Here is a 20538-nt window from a genome sequence, read left to right on the forward strand (position 1 = left end):
TGTGGTGGCAGCCGACCAAGTTTTCAACATGGCAAATTCAATTGTCGTTTGATGCGGCGACAGGCCAAGCCGCAGCAAGCCAAAGCCAAAGTCAGCATCAGCCACATCAAGAAGGACCAGGGAAGCAGGGACCGAGTGCGAGTGGGAGTGGGAGTGGGAGTGGAGGGCAGCATATTTGCGCAATGCTTTGACATTCACCTGATGAATTTATCACAGCTGGGAATGAGAGGACTCAACTTGACTCCACTCCGCCCAGCGACAGAGATGGCCAGAAGCGAGAGGAGCAGCCACATCCACATCCACATCCAAGCAGACCGACCACTCGCCACAACAGTTGTCGTTGTCTGCTAAATTGGTTTTCTTTTTGTCAATTTGGGATTTCGATTGTTGCAAAAGGCCAAAGCGACGACATTGGCATCGGAAGAAGCCGAAGAAAAAATGCCAACATAAGTATTAAGTAAAATAAAATAAGAAGAAAAACTGCTGGCAGGCATCGGCATCGCACTCGTACTCTTACTCGTACTCGTAATGGTAACAAGCAGAGCCGGAACAGAGGCCCGCTGAGACAAACTGCCGGCAAGAAGTTAAGCGCACAAACATCAATGGGGTCAGCTAATACCACTGCTGCTGCTGCTTCCAGGACCAACCCAAGTCCCAGGCTAAGGGCCAGAGCCTCGGCCTCCCGGCTCTCAATTGAGTATTGATAAAGTCGGAAGGCAAGGAAAATTTTAGCTCGTTTTCTCGCGACGACGGTCGCCCAAGACTCCTCTTTCCAAACAAGACCCCAAGGCAATGAGCAAACAATGACATAATGACAAGTGGCGGAGAGTTTAAGTGATAAATAATTAATTGATTTTTGTTGCAACAAAAGCAAAGATATCGCCAAAGGCATCAACTCAAGAGAGAGACACTGCTGAATGGGACTGTGTGTCCGTTCTGGCCAAGGAAAAGAAGTTCAAACCCAGCAACGAGATAAGTTAAAAGGTAGATTAAGATAAATGGCGACTCGTTCTACGGCTGTCGCAGCTGGCCCACAATCCGCACTGTCCTTCCACACTGCCACGCCCAGACAGACCCCCAATCGACTCTTGTTGCTATTTTTTTTTAAACACGAATTTGCTGGCATTCCTCTTGTTTGTTCCTTCGCTTGTTTCGCATAATAAAACAACACTCGGGCGGGAATCAGCCCCAGTCCCTACCCAGCCTCTCTGGGGGGCGTTTGGCCAGTTGTGTCCTTTTTATTGGCCCATCAGCGGCCCTGTGTCTGTGCCCGGAAGTTGTGCTGTCTATTTCCGCCAAGCGTTTGATTTTGGAACTGTTATTTTTATGAGTCCGTTCTGGATACTGCTCGAGCTCCGGCTTCAGCTATTGCTCTTTAGGATTTGACCAATTTTGATACGTGTTTGTGTGTGTGTGTGTGATCTGCTGCTTTGCTTTGAGAGGGTCCGTGATCGGATGGTGATTGGGGGGACTGGGGTCTGTCAACCCCTTGACTCGTAACCATTTCCTTTGTTATATTTATATACCCATTCACGTCGATATATTGATTGAGGTATTATCAGCAGATCTGAATACGTACTCAAGTGTTCAGCGGCCAAGAGGCTTTCAGCTATAACCAATGACCACGCTGCGTATGCATAATGCCCGGAGCATAATGCCACTAAAAAGTACGCTGATTCTTATCACAATGTCACCGAGGGGCTAAACAAAAAACTGCTCGGAGTCGGGTAATCGAATAAAATATACAAAAAGCAACCACAAATAGGCAACGTCAGCGATGGCAGCGACAGCGATGGCGGTAGCAATGGCGGCTTTTCATTAATTTTCGGCACGCAGGGCAGGGACCCTGCTCCTGAGCTCCTGAGAGAGAGAGGCGTGAGTACATATAGGAGCTCTCGCAAGCCAATGGTCTCATGTAAGCCAGGCAAACCTACACGTGTTAGGCTCCGAGTATGGGTCTGTGTGTGTGGATGTGTGGGTGTGAGTTTGGGTATATGTTTGCCAAAGTCGGCTGAAGTGTGCTCCCAAGTGAATAATTTGTTATCAGCGCATAATCAACGAGACAGCCACAACACACATTCACACACACATAGTCCTCGTTCAGTGGGGGCCACTGGGTCACCGTCACCGTCACCCGTAGCACTGGGTACTGGTTACCGGGGGAAAGGTGAGGTCCTGACCGTTTTACTTAACGCTGCCACACATTTGGGCAACTACAAACACACAAATATTACTGTGTGTGTGTGTAAAAAGGTTGCCGCCATCAAAATAATTACGATACAAGGCACCGCACCACCGACATGCAGGCTGCCGCACTGTGAGTGCGTTTGTGTGTAGCAATGCGTGTGCACAACAACAAAAAGTCATTTAGTTAAAAACCTGACTTTTTATTTGCGCCGCGGGCTGCCTTGCCTCATGCCTCATGCCTCATGCCCCATGTCCCATGCCCCGTCCTATAGCGTAGCACCATGCCCCGTGCCCCGTGGAGCCAGCCAGGCGTTGAACACTTCATCAACTCATCAGAGCGCGCCCTTTTTGCATGTCCTTAACCGTTTAACGGCGCCAGGGTGCCCCCCCCCCCCCCCCGGCCACCACCAGCCACCATTTGTTGCTGTGGTGGCCTTTATACATATTTTGTTTGTTTGTCTTGGCCTGACTCCTGGCTCCTCCTGCACGCCTACTCAAACAACACACACACACACACCACTCATCAAACATAAAATACACAAAATTACTCTTATGAAAATTAATAAGTTAACTTTTTTCTACGCTCGAGTTTTCCCGAGTAATCGTACATTTTTTTACGACTTTCATGTGGAAAATGCTCGGGTACGGGTACCCTTCACATGTACTCGCATGTGTCTCTCACCTATGCTTACACATATATCCCCTGTATATCCCCTGAAATTTATTTATATTTATTATGATTTTTTTCCGGCCCTGGACTCGTTGCCTGTTTTGCTTCATTTGAACGCATTTGCCTCGTGTAATGAAAGTAATTGAAATTAAAAGTAAAGAAACGTGTTGCTCGTACAGGTCCGTATCCCTGTCTCTCACTGTCCCTCCCTGTCCTTCGCACTGTATGGAAATACCTTGGGGTGTGTGTCTGTGCACTTTGCGGGCTGCTCCAAATTAATCCCTAAAGTAATTAGAAAAAAAAAATTTCCAAATGAGTTCGAGTAGCTTCGCTACCAGCACGAACGAAACAGGGTCGGATAAGGTCGGATAGGGTTGGGATCGGGACAGAAAGGTTCGTGCCGACTGCATATTTTCCACGCGTTTTCCAAACTTAACTGCCAAGGCAACCCTGGAGATAATGGCAAGGCGAGGTGTCGGGGAGTGGCTCTGGCAAAGTGTAATTCTTTAAATATGTGTCAGCCATCGTGCCGTCTGAAATATCAAAGAAAATGAAGCTTCGTTGAAATTTTCAATTAAAAACAATTTAATACATTCCCTTTGTTTGTTCAAAGAACTCGAAAAAAATGAGTATAGGATTAATTGTAGAGTGAGCAATTAGCTTTGTTTTTTTGAAATGTTATGCTCCCACCAGTTTTTTATTATTTAAAACGTTTCTATGGAGCTTTCCTTTTGTTTTAAGTACTACTTGTACGTACTTACTTGTTCTACTTTTTTGTATGCTTAAACTTGCTCTACTTTTCCTACTTAAAACTTCAGTTCGCTAAGCATTGAGGTTACCAATTGATGAAGGATTGTTCTACTATTTGCAAATATTTCGAATGTGTTATGGCACATAGTAGCAGCCCTGGAGAAGTCAAAGGGCTAATAGTGTGCAACCCTGGCCGCGATTCATCGTTTGTGTGGCCGCATGTTTCCGGTTTGTTTCATGTCCGCGGCCAATCTAAAGTTCAACTTTCAGCGAAAGTTGCAGTACAGCTTCTGCTTTGGCCAGCCTCTCGGCGTGTCAACGCTTCTGGCATGCGCGGAACTTTATTTTGCCCCAAAAACATAAAACAGAAAGGGATATACAAGAACTGGGGAGGCAGTGTAAAAAAGTTGAGACTGCCAGCGGAAGCGGAAACGTTTTGGCAGCGTGTGAAACGACGAGGGCCGAAAACTAAAAATGTCGCGCTCAAAAAGTTATATCTTTCCTTTGGTAACTCTGGTCCAGAGTCTGCGTGTTGGAGGGAAAGCCGAGCTCATTATAATTCAATTTCCTTCTCCATTGGATAGCTGGACATGGTGTGTGCGTCTCTGGCACACGACGCAGATATGGCCACGCGCTGTGACAAATAACCAAAGATTTTCATGGCATTTGGCAGTGTTTATCTGCTGCATTAGCACACGCCTACATCGAGGCCCATCCTCATCCCCAGTCGCAGGCCTAGTCCCAGTCCGTCCCTCATGCAAAGCCGCCTTGCACAAAGAGCCGTACAATGCCCGAGAGCCCGAGATGTCGTTCCCGTTCCCCATCCCCCTGCTGATATCCATTCCTGGGGTCCAACCGTGGCGGATTCCGCTCCCACGGTCGTAGATGGCTCCCATATTTGCGTATTGACGGGGCTCTTGGTTACTGCGTTGCCACACAGAGGGGTCCATGCAGAGAGTGGGGCGGATTGGTGGGTTGTCCATTGGGCGTCCAGTGGGGCGACTGGCTTCCGCACAACATTTATCATATTTGGGCGCGGTGCTTGCGAACGTTACGCGCCAGTTCAAAGTCCAACACTAAGTTCCAGGTATTTGCAACTTTTCGACAAAGGATTTTTGGCTGCAATCGTGGCCATAAATTATCCCCTGGCCACCCCACAGCCTGGTTGTTCCTGGCGGCGCGCTGCTGCTGTAGTTACGGTGTCTACTTAGCGCATAATTAGCTGCATGAAGTTTGACAGAGGGGCAACGACAACGATGACGGCGACTGTGACGGCGACGAGGTACCCAAATTAGTGTTCAAGCGAAAAATGTTGCAATGATGAATGTGGAAATAATGTTCTCCAGCCAAGGCCTTAGCATTTTCAGAGGTCCATCCTCTTTGGCAAACCCATAGTGGGGCGCAAAGTAGAGCCCACCGAAAGCTTCACGGAAATGATGGAAAGCCCTCTTGGAAAATGCATACACACACACAGAACGAAATAAAGAAAGCATAAATAAATCAAAAATCGTTGAGTAAATAAATAAAAGATCATTTAAGTAAATATAAATCAGAGTGGGGGAGGAAATCGGAGAAGAAAACGAAATGGAAAAGGAAAATGTCATCAGTGCGGTGCGGGGCCTTTTGTCGCTGTCATTCCGTATAGATGTACGTTTGGCTGTGTGTGTGCTTATGCGTATCTGTGTGTGAGTGTATCGCTTGGTTTGTTTGCACTTGAAGGCATTAAAAAGTTTCTCCCCTGAATAAACGTGAATGAAGTCGTGTGAAATCAATTGTAAACAGGGTATCAATACCCATATCAACACCAAGCCCACACACACGAGCATGTGTGTGAGCAATGCGTGTGCCAATGCAAACACCCACAGCCACGTAAACATTATATGGGATAAAGAGGCGATAATCATAATCAGCTTGCCATATAGATGGATGTGGTTGCGGCCATGGCTATGGGAACTTGCGCCGGCACCTGCAACAGTCCTGCCGTCCGGCAAGCCGTGGAATGCAATTGCCGAGCGAATCCAGAACAATAAATAAAACGCATGCAGCTATATTTTAAAAGACAAAGGCCAGGGCCACACACAGCCTCCCAGGGAAAGGGACGGGACTGGGGACAGTGCTCGGCGAAAAGAAACAGTGCGACACACTAATATTGTAATCATAAATTCTCATAAACAATTTCGCTCGCCTGCAGTCCGGCGTTGGTTCTGTTACTGGTACGGTTTCTGGTTTTGTAGCTGGACGGAGGACCGGGACCGGGGCAGGGACCGGGACCGGGGCCAGGGCCCGGAGACCACGACATTTATAATAATTAATTGTGCGCAAATATATGCCCGCAAATGGTCAGTGGAGGCAGAGGCCAAAGTCAGTTCCAGTTCCGTCTAATGAAAGGCGCCCGGGCGACGAGGCAGCGACCCGGCAGAGCCAACAGCAGCAGCACTGCAAACTCTGAGTTATTTGTGTCGCCCCACACGCTTACTGACACACTCACACACACACACACTGTCTTCCTGTCTCTCACACACACTCGCAGTCTCACATTGCAATGAAATTTACAGCCCTCGTTTGGGGTCGGCGCCCCGGAGGACCCCGAACCCCGTGAGCGGTCAGCAAAGGTGCGCGCATAAAGTCGAAGCGGATGGTGAGAGGCTGAATAAAAAACGTCGCATACTTTTGTGCGTAGGGGAGGGGGATGGACCTCGCAGGAAGCGGAAGTGGGGTCTATCTAGCAGCAGCCATCTTCTGTCGGGCAGCCGCGCAAAGCAAAAGCCAACAAATTGCAACATTTATTCTGCAAGATGAATGGTCGCTTGACAATTTATATGTGTGGCCATAATTTTGGCCTGCCCTGGGTCCTCCGTGGGTCCCGGAACCACCCGTTTTGGGGGAGAGTTGGGATCTCGATCTCCTTACGGCCTGCCTCTCATAATAGCCAAAAATTAAAAACAGTAGCCACCACAAGACATACCGTCGGCTAGGGAAATGGGGAATGTGTGAAATAAATTGCTAAATAAAATAAACGAGCAAACACACGGCGACAAATGAGCCAACCCATGGAGGGGCAGGAAGAGCAGAAAGACCAAAGGGAGCAAAAAATAAACGAAATTAAAAGCGATAAAAGTAAACGGAAGTGAATTTAATGGACGACAGGATCTAACGAACAGGGCAGAAGATACAGACCATGTCCGAGTAACATTTCCCAACTTTTGATCACTCTTCTTCTCAGTGGAACAGCCCCACTTCTCCAATATTAAGTGGCTAAGGGCAATGTCATGCTTCCTGTTCGCTTAAAGGCAATTGAAACCAATTAAAAAAGAACCGCGAAAAATATGCTTTGAGTGTTTTCTTGAAGTTAAATACCATAATAGCTGTATGGCAGCATATTCCACTACTTCTAAGCAATATATTTTGCATTTTCTACCGTTTAGAAAAGAAAAAAACAAACAATAAAGGCTCTATAGTGAAAATAAAAGACCCTATATACATAGTATCTCCTGTACTATCGATCACCTCAGTTTCCCCAGTGCGTTTTCCCCCACTCTCTGGTTGAGGCGCGTGGCAAAGTCGCACTTCCTCTTCGCTTTTCCTTTTCGGACTCTTTGCTTTTATTTATGCCTTCTCTGCTCCATTTTATTATGCGTTACTTTGGCCACTGTTTTTCCACCTCCGGCACAGCGCTGCCGGCCATTTGGACAGTACATTTTGAATTGTCACTGAGCACGTTAGAGAGAGTACTGCCCCAGCAGGAGCTTTGGTCTGGCGTTGGGTCTGGGGCTTAAGGTTCGGCTGGAGTTCATTATTATCGCCGTGTTATGCACATTCCTCGACAATTAACACGCGAGCCACTTGAGCAAACAGCGACGATGATGGCGATGGCGATGGCGACGGAGACGGAGACGGCGACGACGACCAAGTGGCTGCATAAGCGATAAAACGTTCGATACACAATGTCCTGCTGCTGCTGCTGCCGGTCAAGTCCTGCTACTTACAGCCAAGTGGTGGTGGGGTAGTGCGTGTGTTTGGTGGTGGGTGGGTGCCTGTCGGCCCCAATTTGATTTATTTGGTTTTTTTTTTCTCTTGTGTTGTGTTGTGTTTCTTTTTGTTGGCTAAGCCAACGCTGTAAACCTGAACACCTGTTGTTGTTCTTAGCCCGCGTCCTGTCCTGTCGTCCTGTCGACTTTATTCGGCCTGAAATTTAATTGCCCTTTGTTGTCGCTTTCCTCAGCGTCGTTGTCGTTTGTACGGCTCATTTATTCACATTTTGTTAACATAAACAATGCGTAAAAGTTCGATGGCATTGCGTCCCGTCTGGGCGTGTGGATTGTATTGGTCGTGGGAGTGGTCCTGGTGGCGCCTACCATTGCTGGTTTGGGCTTTGGATGGAGAGCTGTTCAGGATAATTTTGATTGCCTGTGCTTTTTGCCGTGCTAGCCTGCGTGCGTGTTGGGCTGTTAATAAGCTGCTCAACTATGGTCGCTATCGCCCGGGGCTGATGGCTGCCCACTGGCCGTTGGCCGTTGGCCACTGGCCACTAGCCGCGGGTCAGCGGCTCTCGACTCGGACTCGGAAATTGGCCATTGTGGTGCCTAATGCGTGTGCCTAAATGTGTAGATAATTTATGCGTGGCATGTAAATATTGACATGCCCCAAGCAGCCCGCCCCCGAGTTCAGCGAAAGTCAATTAAAATTAATTTTCATTGAATGCCAAACGAGCGACGCGGCGCGGATGTGTATGGCTTTAAAGGTACCATCGAGCGGGAATCGAATCGAATCGAGGTTCGGGAACTGTAAACGAACATTATAATGCCCAGTGAGCCGTGATTCCGGCTGTGCTGTCCCCCTTCTTGGTCTACTCGAAGACAAAGGCGAAAATGTGCCAAAGGAAAATTCACAAAAATTTTGATTCCACTTTGTGCGGTGTGAAAACATCTAGAAAATTGCGCAATTTCCTGCGCCTGCAGACAGGCAACGCAAATTTATGCACAATACTTTTTGGCACATTCATTACAAGTGCTCGCCGCCAGAGCCCTCCGCCAGGGTCTCGTCTCTGCATGTAGCTTGTGTTGTACCATCTCTGAATCTCTGTCTCGAGATCCTCTGGGAAATGGCAACTAAATTAGTTGGCAGTTGGTTATTACTGCAGACTCGGAGTCGGAATCGGAATCGGAATGGTCAACACTGAAAGGAAACTTAACATGGCAACAGCTTCGGCTTTGGCCCTGGCCAATTTAAAGTTATTTGTAAATGCAACTAATTTTCCGAACACAAAGGGGAGTTCTCTTCAGGCCTTAATTATCAGCTTGTCTCGTGTTTCCAGACCCCTTTCACAGGCTCTCCTGCAGAATAATGTTTTTAATTAACATGCAACTGGATAACGGAGACATAGCTTTGAGTTTCGTTTGAAAGGAGAGTAGAGCAGCTTTTGTTTCTGCGCACTTTTGTACAGTTCAGATCTGACAAATATCGATGGAAATTCCAGCTCGTTTTTGCTCTCCGGTGGCTGTTGTTGTCTTAATGAAAGTATTATGTCATCTAATGAGCTGCTTGTCAGTTATGTCTGATACTGTAATTGAAACGAGTGAAAAGTGTACAGCAAGTCAGCAGCCTTTCAATGGATGGAAAATGAATCAAATTCCGATCTGAGCTTCAATTTGGAAAAAGAGCCATAGTTTTGGTAGATATAGAATGTGGAAGATGCGTCCGAATTTCGTTCATCTAAGGAACATGTTCCATAGATACTTCAGTTATAGGTAGAGCGCAAGCGTCGGCATCGGCATCGGTAACCACAACAAGAGGACCAAAAACAGAGGACAGGGCTAGGGCGGGTCGTGGGCTGGCTGTCCTCGTTTCCATTCTACTTCTCCTCCGCTTCCTCGTTCTCGTCCACACTGTCGTCGTCAATAAGTCAAAAGTTGGAATTTCATTATGCCCGCCTAAAAGTAGGCAACGCATTTTGGCAGACAAACAACCGCAAGCGAAGCGACGAAGGGTAACTGAAACTAAAACCCGAATGCCGCGCCATTGGCTACAGCCGCATCCCAGTCCCCAACCCTTCGAAACGGCTCCACTCTTTTTGGGAGACAACATGCGCTGCAAATTTGTCATTGTGCCAAACGTCTAGCGAATGTGAGCTGGTAACCGACGACATCGACGAGGACGAAACCCGGCTACTGGAACGAGGCAGCAAATAAAAATTGAACAGCGCTCGAGCTGGGATCGGGCCTGGGACTGGGACTGGGGCTGGGACTGGGACTGCGGCTGCGACTGGGGCTCAGAGCGCAAGTAGAAAATTAAATTCTTGTTTCGCACGTCATTTAAATTCGACATTGTCAGTGGGTCTATGCATATTCGGGACTGGAACTACATGGGGATACTCGTAAGACCGGGTGGGAGCTGGGGCCGTGGATAAGACATCGACAGCTGGGTAAATGGCAATGCGTTTAATTTCATTTGCGGAGTTCGCTCGCTGCTTGGCAACCGCAGCCGCAGCCACCAAATCGACTTTAGTTGATTTGAGTCGACTACTGGAGGGGAAACTTTTCACGTTCGGCGAGTATTTGCAGTTGTTATTGAGACACCGACAAGGCCGGGCCCGGGAAGGAATCAAAGCAAATGCAATCAGGCATGAGCCGTGCCCGAGACGACTCTCCCTCCACAATAACTGAGTATCTTTCTGTGGCTGGGTTTTGAGTTGTATGTGTGTGTTGGATGTTTGTGTATAATGATGTACAGTTGCCACCTAATGCTAGCCAAGTTGGCGTTAAAGGTTTAAGTGAGCCCTGACACGCCAACCTTGAGGACACCGCCCGTGGCGCTCAAAGTACCTTACACTCGGCTCCGTAAATCGAACAATGATTGTCACAGTCGGCACTCGGCAGTCGGCAGAGACACCAACAACAAAGCAATTATCTGGGAGGGTTGCAGATTTCCAGGGTCTAAGAATGATACTGGGAGTGGGTGTGGGACTGGGCTTGACTCTGGTCACTGGCAATGAAGTCGTAAAGTCGTAAAAATTATTTTGTGACAAATCGTCCGCGTACGTGAGCCTCATTTAAATGCGTGACTCCCCAAAATGTTATTAACAATTCAACGGGGCTGTCTCTACAGAAATGCGTTCTGTAGGGGTGGAGTTTCGTACAGGGCGGGGGTTGGGATCAGGGGCCAAGCCCAATTCGAAACCGCTGAAAAGTGCGCATCAACTATTTCAACTATTTTGCCACGCACATGTCCTCGTCCCCCAGCCGAGCCCCAGCCCCATCTCCAGTCCTGGCTCATTGGGAATGCTAACAACAACGTGACATGGCTGAAGAAAAGGCCAAGTAGGGGCTGGGGCTGTGACTGGGGCTGGGTCGGGGTCGGGGATGGGTCGGGGCTGTATGGGATGAACTGGATTGGGTTCAGTCACTCAGCGAGTGATGTAATATGCGACTATGACGGAGACTTGCTTAGCACTCGCTAAGCTGTCGCCTGCATGTGCCGCTCTGCATGTGATATGAGAGTCGAGAGCTCAGCCCCATCCCGCCGCCATTTGGTGTCCTGTATGTGTGGGGCAACGTTTTAAAATAGCAAAAGCGCCACAAAGGCGGCCCCTGCCGCACAGAACAGCCACACTGTAGTACCATAAGCGGCAAATTGCGTGCCATGGAAAATTGTGCGTGAAATGTAAAATACACCCAGAGAGTACCCCAGGCCCAGTCCAGTTCTGGTCGCATTGCATTGCGTGTTCGTGTTCGTGTCCCCTCCATGTCTTTGCGCCTAAGTCATAACAGTTTGGGGCGCGTCCATGTATCAGTGCACTTCGGTGCGGCATTGCAGGCCCGCCGTCCTTTTAAGTAAATTAAGCATAAAAACGCAAAGTGGTCGCCATTATGTCGCAGTGCGTCGACAACGGTGTCGCTTTCGTTCCCATTCCCCGCCGTTGCCCCATTCACCCCCTTGCTAGGCCTCAGCGGTATCAGTGTCGCTGCTGTCCGACCCGGTACGAAAACTAGGACTAGGGTGACAATGAGCTCGGGAACGAAAACTTGACTCCGTTGACATTTCAACGTTTTTCTCTTTAGCAACTTTCTAATTTATTTATCGTCCACTCCAATACGCATACACATGCGTGCCTCAATGGGCTCCTTCGGCCCGACTTCAGCTAGTTGTTTCACTTGTAGTTATAGTTGGAGTGCGTGTAAATGTCCTCTGGGCTTTTATTGTTATTGCCATTATTATGTAGCTCTTGTTGTTGGCTTTTAAAGGACATCCAGCTATGGCTGGGGGCTTGGATTTATGCAAAGTACACACCCCGCATAAGGATCCGCGCTTAGACACACTCTGCTGATTTAATACATTCGCAAGTAGAACTACGTTTTATGACAGCAAATCGGTTTACTGCCCCAAAACCGAATCCCAAACCGAAACAGAAAAAAAAAACTTTTTCCAGATGCCTGAAAATACACATATAGTATATTTAAGAGGCATTCCTGTGACAGGGGGAAGCCATAAACTATTTTAACAAGTAATTTGCATACCAATAGACAAGCAATAAAACCCGCATCGCATTGCCTTTGAATATTGGATTATACTAATATTCGCCAGCAGCATATTCTTACTTGTCGAATTATCCCTGCGTCTGCTCTGGCTTAAAATAGTCATGATTTCATAAACTATCTGAATCTAATGGATGGCTCTCACCGCTGAAGAGTCTCTCCCAATGGATTACTCTTTTCACCCAATAAACTGTTTGCTTATCTGCTTTTGGGTTTGGTCCGGGGCGCTGTCGTGAAATTATACATAAACTTTTTCCACTTGTTCGGCAATTGTCTCAATGATCATTTAATTTTTTCAACACGAATCGTTTCCCGTATCGTGGCAAAGGACTATTAGGCCTACATTGTATTGTATCCTCTGCCCAACCCAACCCTCCTCGTTTACAATACAATGCGTAACGACTGTCAGTTTTTGGGGGATATGGAGCAGAGGGCAAAGTTGACGACGCATTGATTAGCGCGTGCCATTTGCCTATCATAAATGTCATAAATTGATTGTCGTAAAGAAATGTCAACGGAAAGTTTATTTGTTTTATGTTTTTTCGTCGGGGAGCAGGCAGGGAAAATCAACAAAACGTTTTACAGTCACTAAAACTGACGGAGAAAACACGCTGCCGACTCTGCTGAGACTTTTCCGGGGCTGTTTGCGTAATGAGCAATGAGTAGCCATAAAAGGGTTTCCACTTTTACGGCTCTGCCAGGATAGATGCGAATCGATGGGAACCTGATCGTATACGCAATTTAATGGCCGCAAATATGGCAGGAAAAAGAATGATTGACGCTCGGGCAAAGGTGGCTTTCAACCTTTCAAATTGTCACGCTAATTGCCGAACATGTGGGTGGGACATCAGGACATCGGGACATCGGGACATCGGCATTGGGACCGATTGATTTTCGGGGGCGACTGACTTGTGTTTTATGCAAAGCGTGTTGTCGTGCTGGCAGTGGCAGTGCGACGCTGTCATGTTAAATTCATGACACTTTGCGACTTTGCTAGTAATTGATTAACTTTTGATTTGAAATTGTTTTCGACTGCCCAAAGTTCAGTTGCATGTTGCAACACCCTCCCACCCCATCCGCACACGCCTCCTCATAGTTATCCGCATGTAAATCCATGATAAACAATCTGTTTACGAAAAAAGTCCAAATTAAATCCTTTGCCACAACACGGCCAGCCAGAGCTTGGGGTCAAAATGAAAATTTTGATGCTTGCATTTTCAAAATTCGTTGTTTTTGCACATGGTCAGAATAATTTGTACACCCTTTCAGAGGGTACTATGTTAATCTTTACTGGTCCTTCAGTTCGAACGATAATTCACACGAAATATTATCACAACATCATATTATGGATAAAATAGATCAGAAGGGTATCTAAAGCTCTCTATCAATTCCTTTCTCAAGGGGCGGGGCGGCAAATAAAACATTAAGCCATAAATATTTTATGTTCTGATTTTGCGCATCACGAGATGAAATGTCTTGCGGCTGAGAAATGGGAATGAATGCTTTTCGAGCGCAAAACTTCTTAGCCAAATGCGTTTTATTAATCAATGTGCATAAATGCAGGCATGTGTGCTTGTGTGTGTGTGTGTGTGCGTGAAGGTGTGGGTGCGTATAGGTGTATTCGTCTGTTTATGTGGGAATCTGTATGCCTGCTTGCCACTTGACTGCACTCACACAGCCCGGCAGCAGAGCAAGGACTCGAATGTGCTTACATATTCATAAATGCATAAATTGAAGGTAAATTCGCAAGGAAAACATTTCGCATCACTTTATACTAAAACTTTTCCCAGCTCCGCCTCCGCCTGCGACACGCCTCCCATCAATGTTCTCTTCTTTTCCAGGGAATTCTCAGCATTTATGTGTGTATTTTTCTTATGGCCAGCTGCTATGGCAGCGTGTGTATGGATGGATGCCTGCCTGTCTGCCTGCCCGCCCGACTACCTCTCTGGCTCTATGTTGTTTACTTTTAATTTTCGAATTTTGAAATAATGCCTGCAGTTATTTGCTTAAGTGTGCGTATAAAAATCAAGTATACGCACTGATAACGTACCATTTTGGACCATTTCTGCTTGATTTCTGTAGACGAGTGCTCATATGTGTGCTTCTCAGAACGAACAAAAGCTTAGAGTGTTCATATATAACTCTGCTTCATAGTTCCGTCCGTTCCATAGTCAGCGATTAACCAAGAGGGGCTCAGACATAGCATTGTGCTACCCCTTTGCTTGAACCGCCACTGGATCCGGCACTGGCCTACAATGATACGAGTATCACAACCTGCATGATTTTTAACGAGCTTGCAGCACAAACATCCGACTCTGTTGCCATTTAATTAATTAACAATGCACCGAACATTTTTCGATCCGAATAGACAAAATGCAGCTTGGGAAATGTTCCAATTAAATGAAGAATATCCGGCAAAGAAAGCTGGCCAAAATAAAAGCACAGACAAACCAATTAGGACCTGGAATTTCTCACATACGAAGAGTAGCAGACAAAAGTCAATTGTCAGAGAGGAAATCATCCGAATCATGACCAGCCAAAACTCACAAGGATCCCAAGGAATTCGACTAACTAATCTAATTAGGCAAACAACAGGACACATGTGGGGCAGGACGATATGCGTGCGGCCCATAAAATGAGTTTTATGACAATGCATAAAAATGTTGAATGAAATTAATGAGCAAAAATTAGACATTAGATGCGGAAATGGGGCTGGGGATGGCAAAGCGGGGACCACTCAAATATTCAATGACCGCAATTGACATTTATGTGGAGAGGAGTCTGTGGTCGCAGATAATCGAAATAAAATGCAATTAATGGAATTTATTGTTGCATATTCGCAGCTTAGCTCAGCTTTTGTGGCATCATTAAAGACATAGCCAAACAGAGACACAGCAAAGCGGCTATATACTTGATCTGTAATTCTGTTTGTCCCATGCCCGAAAAGGGTCGCAAATGGAAATGAAACAGTTGGCCAACGGCTTTCTTTTAACAGTGAAACGACAAATTTATGAGCTTTAAATTACACATGTCCCTTCTTCATAAATCATGGTAGAGCGACAGACAGTCGGACAGCCAAGAATGATATGAATTTTGCCAGAGAATGAGAAAGGGCAAGGCTGACCGGGGAAATATTCACATGTATTTCAAATATTGGCCATATGGCAACTGTTTTGGATTCGCAGACAAATAAAAAATCAGGAGGAGACATTGCTCCCCATAGTCCTGGTTCTATTCCTATCCCTGTTCCTGTTGCAATCCCAAATCGAGTCGCCGGCTTTTGTGCATTGCCACTGACCATTCATCCGGCTCGTTCACTTGCACGTCGTCGTCGTCGTCGCATTCATTCCTTTTGCCACCGTTGCACATTGTCACCGGAAGTGGCACACAGCCGCACACAGCAGGACGTTGGGCCATAGTCCCAGTGTCATTTAGCCGTTGACATGGCTACCAACAGACTTCCTTCGACTTTGGCCAGCTGCCGCTATCCTCTGGCCCTGTCCCCATCCCAGTCCGTACTCATTGCCGTTGCAAATTCTATGCAGTTTCTTATTCTGTTTATATGGCAACCAGCATTGGCATGCAACGCATGCGTGTGGCACACATGTCGTGTCCAGCACCAGCTCCTGCTGCTCCGACTTCATGTTGTTGGGTTTCATGAAGTGTTTGCGGCTTTGTCGGAACACGGCGTCATTTTTGCCATCCCCCAAAAACGATTATAGTTTTTGCTTAACCAAAAAAGCCAGATGATGGTCATCATTAGAGGTATACAGCTTGTGGCAGGGTTAACTAAGGAATCCCAGCCAAGAAGACTTTATGCCACGCGTTATAGCCGTAATCCCAGAGCAGAGCCACAGAGCCATCAAAAACCTCCGGCAAGGTCTCCCATAAAATGCATAACTAAAGCGCAGTCTTAGACTTCACATTCATATACGTACTCGTGGGTGTACAAAGCATTCACCTGACCCCCAACTCCCTTCTCACCACCTTCCTTTCTGACCTTTATTAGATGTCACGTTTTTGTTGTAGTACCAAGTATTTGCAGTTTGTGGCCTTTGCGGTTGGGTGATAAATTTCATTGTCTTCGGCGAGATGGGATTGCTTTCTCTTTTTTTTTCATTCATTTCTCACCGTCCTTCAAACCATATCAGCCATATCCGAGTGAACGACTCAAGGTCCCTGTGTGTGCAATGCGATAGCTACCGATGGGTGGGTTATGTTCAACAAATGACACAAAACTGCCAAACCACATCACTATGAATGTCGCTGGAGTCTCGTCACTCGGACCAAACTTTGTTCCCTCTCAATCTTGTCTCTGGTTCTGTAACACTCTATGGTTCTGTAACTTCCACTGCTCCTGTTCTGGCTGCAGGCTAACGAATTTTGACAGGTGCCATTATTAGTTCAGCACTCTGGGATTTTTTTGTATTTGTGGTCTCAGGCAATCCTCGAACCGTTTTTTTTTGGCTTTTGTCTCTGCGCGTCCTATGCGTTCTAGAGTTTTATGACCATAAGAGTTTTACTTCGCAGATGGATGACAGCAATAAAAGTACACACACACAGATACACAAACACCCGTTCTCTGACTCAACCTTGGATGCGGCATGGCCATTTTATCACACGAACACACATTGCTCATACGCAACGTTGGCCACAGGCTTCCGCTTACCTTTGGCCTCACTGGCTGCACTAATTAAACTTGTGCCCGCCTCTTATTATGGCTGCATTGCATGGCATCGGTTAATGTGAGTTACACGACACGACACGACACGGCACGGCACACATTCCCCCACAGAGCCCATGGACAGAGCCAGGCCCACAGGCTGTCCACCTGTTTTTATGTTGCGGTCGCATTGTCTCTGAGGTGAAGGCGGATGAAAACGAGGAGAAGGTGGAGCAGAAGTTGCCCCATTCTGGGGCACCGCAGAGGCGTTCTGCGGCAAGAGCGTTAAGCATTTATGTGTGCGCGTCTAATTAAAATAAGTTCGCATGGCAATGGCACTTCAAAGTCTAAATTGTCCTTATGGCTTATTTCGCTTCAGCTGCGCACAGCCCAAGGCGCTGCGGCCCACCCATTGGCCACTGACAGCGGCAGATAGACAGAACAGACAGACACACGGTAAGGGACGGGACGATACGGGACGGGACAGGCCACAGGAGGGTATCAGGTGGTGCCCTTCAAGGGGATCTAGAGCTTCTCGGAGCTCCTCTCCGCCAGGTATACGTATATATAATTATAATATTTTTTATTAGCTTATCTGATGTGCCGGCAACAAGGAAATAACATAAATTCAGGTGCCTTTGCTCCGCCATGTTCTTGGTCAGGCACAGGAAGCTTTGATTCGCCCTTTGCCCAGCTCTATAAAAAGAGCAGTGATAAAAATAAAAGTTTAGTACTGCATGCAGGGTGCTCTTTTTGTTGTTTTGGATAATGCAAGGGATGCCGATCATTAGTTTCGCTTTCATCTGAATAAATTGACTTACCATCATATCAAGGTTTCTCTCCGAGATAAATTCGCAGAAGATATATATTCATCTATTCATCTATGCTGATCAAATCATCAGCCTCTCGTCACGGCTAGGGCATCTCGAATGTTGTGTTCGCCCAACAAGCCTCTTTGGGGGTGCGCATTGTTTGTTATAAATTTTAATATACTAAGTATGTATGTTGCAGGTAGCACACAGCAGCCACATTGAGACCTCGCCCTGTTCCAGCCAGCTTCCTACAGCTTCCTCTTTTTATCCTTCTCGTCCATAGCCCCTGCGTCCTTGCTCCCTGCCCCTCGGTGCCCGTGCAGCCGGTACCTGAGTTGATAATATAAATGGAAAAACGAAAGGTCGACATTTATTATGAGGCTTTATCAGCAAAGGACATTTGTTCTGTTTTGTGTTATGAGCCGAGGATATTCGGCTACTTGTAACGATGCAGGACATTGTATCCCAGTCTGCTGCTGTGCTCTTGCTGTCCCCTTGCTTCTGCTCCTATGCTGATGTTTGTCTGTAAAAATTGTTTGCTTCATTATGCCCCGTTGTGGTTGTCCTGCCCGAGTGCGCGTCTGCCCGGACGAGGGCACGTGTTTTCCTTGGGGTGGCATCTGTATCAGTTAGCCGTCCGGTAGCGCTAAGTGTCCGGTAATATGCCATTTCCAAAATGCGGTCGCGTCGCACCAGAAACACGGAGAAGTCTTTGGTCTGCGGGGCCTCATGGCTCTCATGTCCATGCCCATAAATAACCTTTTATGGTAATGATATATCGTGTATTGGCCATTTTTCGGCGCATCTCACTCAATTTCTGTGGCTTCCTGCTTCCGGCGAGAAACTTGGACTCGTAGATGGCCCAATTAGAGCCTTGGTCAGTGCAAACTTCTTGCGAAAACTCAGCTGTTGGTCGTGCTACTCTTGTGCCGGATAGCCTCCTGGCACTGCGGCCATGTCCATGTCGGAGAGCACAACACAGGAGAGAGACACAACACGCAAATGCATATCTGCTGTCGACCGGCATTGTCTCATGCCACTTGCATTGTTGCACTTGTCCTGTTGAGTGTCTAATCTGCTAGCAGGAGGATACGAGTATGGCCATGCAGCCACTCAGGCAACGAGCCACACTGTTGAAACTCTGCATGCGGCCCCACAGCCAGAGCCAGAGCCAGAGCCCTATCCGATGCTGTTTCTGGTCGTGCTGAGCGTAAAAATCTTCAGTGCCTTGCTATTTGCGCATTTCCGGTTTCCGTCACACAGCTGCACGTCCTTTTCATCCTCGTCCTCACACTCATCTTCATCCCCGGCTGCCATCCAAGTGACATCCGACTGCAGCTGCTGCTGATACATTCTTGATATTCTGCAAATATCCTGTTATGCAGAAAATGCTTCTTATTCACGTGTCGTCCTCGTCTTAGTGGGGGCGACAGCCCCATGCACGGGAATTATTAACTAAACAGCAAGCAGCGGCAGCGGCAGCAGCATAGCCCCATGCCGTGTACCAGGTAATGCACGTGGTGGCATGTCGGCATGCCACACAATGCAGTTCCAGACATCGGACGGACATCACTTGACGGCGGCCATAATGTCTGCTGAAATATCGCGGAGTGCTGGTTGAGGTGACATCTGAGCTAAGTGGATAGGCCAGATCGTTTCTATATTTTATACCTTGAGTACTTCTTAAGTTCCTGGACACACTCCCTGAAAACACTCTTGGACTGTACCGACCAAGTTAACGAAAAATCTGCTTTGAATGGGTCTGTATCTGTTCACCTCCAGGGTGGCTTTTGATTTCCATTAGTTCCTGCGATAGTTTGAGCATCAATTGAGCAATTTTGGTTTAGTCGAACCCGACTGGAATGTGGCGTACGAGAGTCCCCCAGCAAAAGCCTTGACTACGCAGCATGCGGTTCAACCAATATATATACTACTCTCTGTGTGTACACAGCATTTCCAACTCAAACAATTTATTTTTTTCAGCTCTACTCCCAGCTATTGCTTAAGCTTAGATTTCACTTTTTTTTTATTTTATTTGTTTTTCTCTTCTTTTCTTTGGCTTACGCAGAGCCAAAGGAAATTCAAGTCAACATGTGCACGCCTCCAACAGGCAGACAGAAAGACTGAAGGACGGAAAACGTCGAGGGTTGCGGATGACACAGTGAAATCAAAGTCAAATGTAAGTAAATAAAACATATTGTTTCTCTTATAGGAAGACATCTTGCAAAATTACGCCGATTTGCAATGCAAATCAAACATAGCGCCATTATTTTTCTCACACGCACACGCCACACTCACCCTTCCATGTACATACATACATACACATATGTACGTTTCGAGGAAGTGAAAGTAAAAACCCCGCCGCATATGTTGCTTAAAAATGCAGCCGTCATGGAGCGGAGAAGAGACGTACAGCACAGCACTCACATTTACACAAACATCTGTCCCGATCTGTGTCCGTATCCGTATCCGTGTGTCTGTGCCTGTGTTTGTGTACTCGAAATCTTTGCGATAATAGCGCACACACTCACACGCGTGCACAATAAATATAAATGGAGGGTTCGGGCCTCTGTGTGCGTGTGTGTCTGCTGGTTTTAACCTGCGGCAGAATGTGAAACAAGACACGGGGCAAAAAGCGAACAGCAGTCGCGAAAAAAACAACAAAAAGAATTGGCAAAAAAATATGTTTTAAACATTTTTCTCCGCTTTTCATTTTTTTCCGGGTTATTTTCTCCGTGCGCTGCCTTCCCCTTGCTGGGCGCTTCCTTTCCGTGCCTTTCCGACCGTTACCTTCCATACTTTCTGTATTTTCCATGCCCCCGCAGCATTTTGTCGTTTTTTTGTTTTTGTAAATTTTTGATTTGTTATTGTTGCACGTGTTGTCTTTTGCCTTTGTTATGACAATCCATCCTTGGTGGGATTCGC

Source organism: Drosophila miranda, chromosome 2, assembly GCF_003369915.1.
Source record: "Drosophila miranda strain MSH22 chromosome 2, D.miranda_PacBio2.1, whole genome shotgun sequence".
In the NCBI taxonomy this organism is placed as follows: domain Eukaryota; kingdom Metazoa; phylum Arthropoda; class Insecta; order Diptera; family Drosophilidae; genus Drosophila; species Drosophila miranda.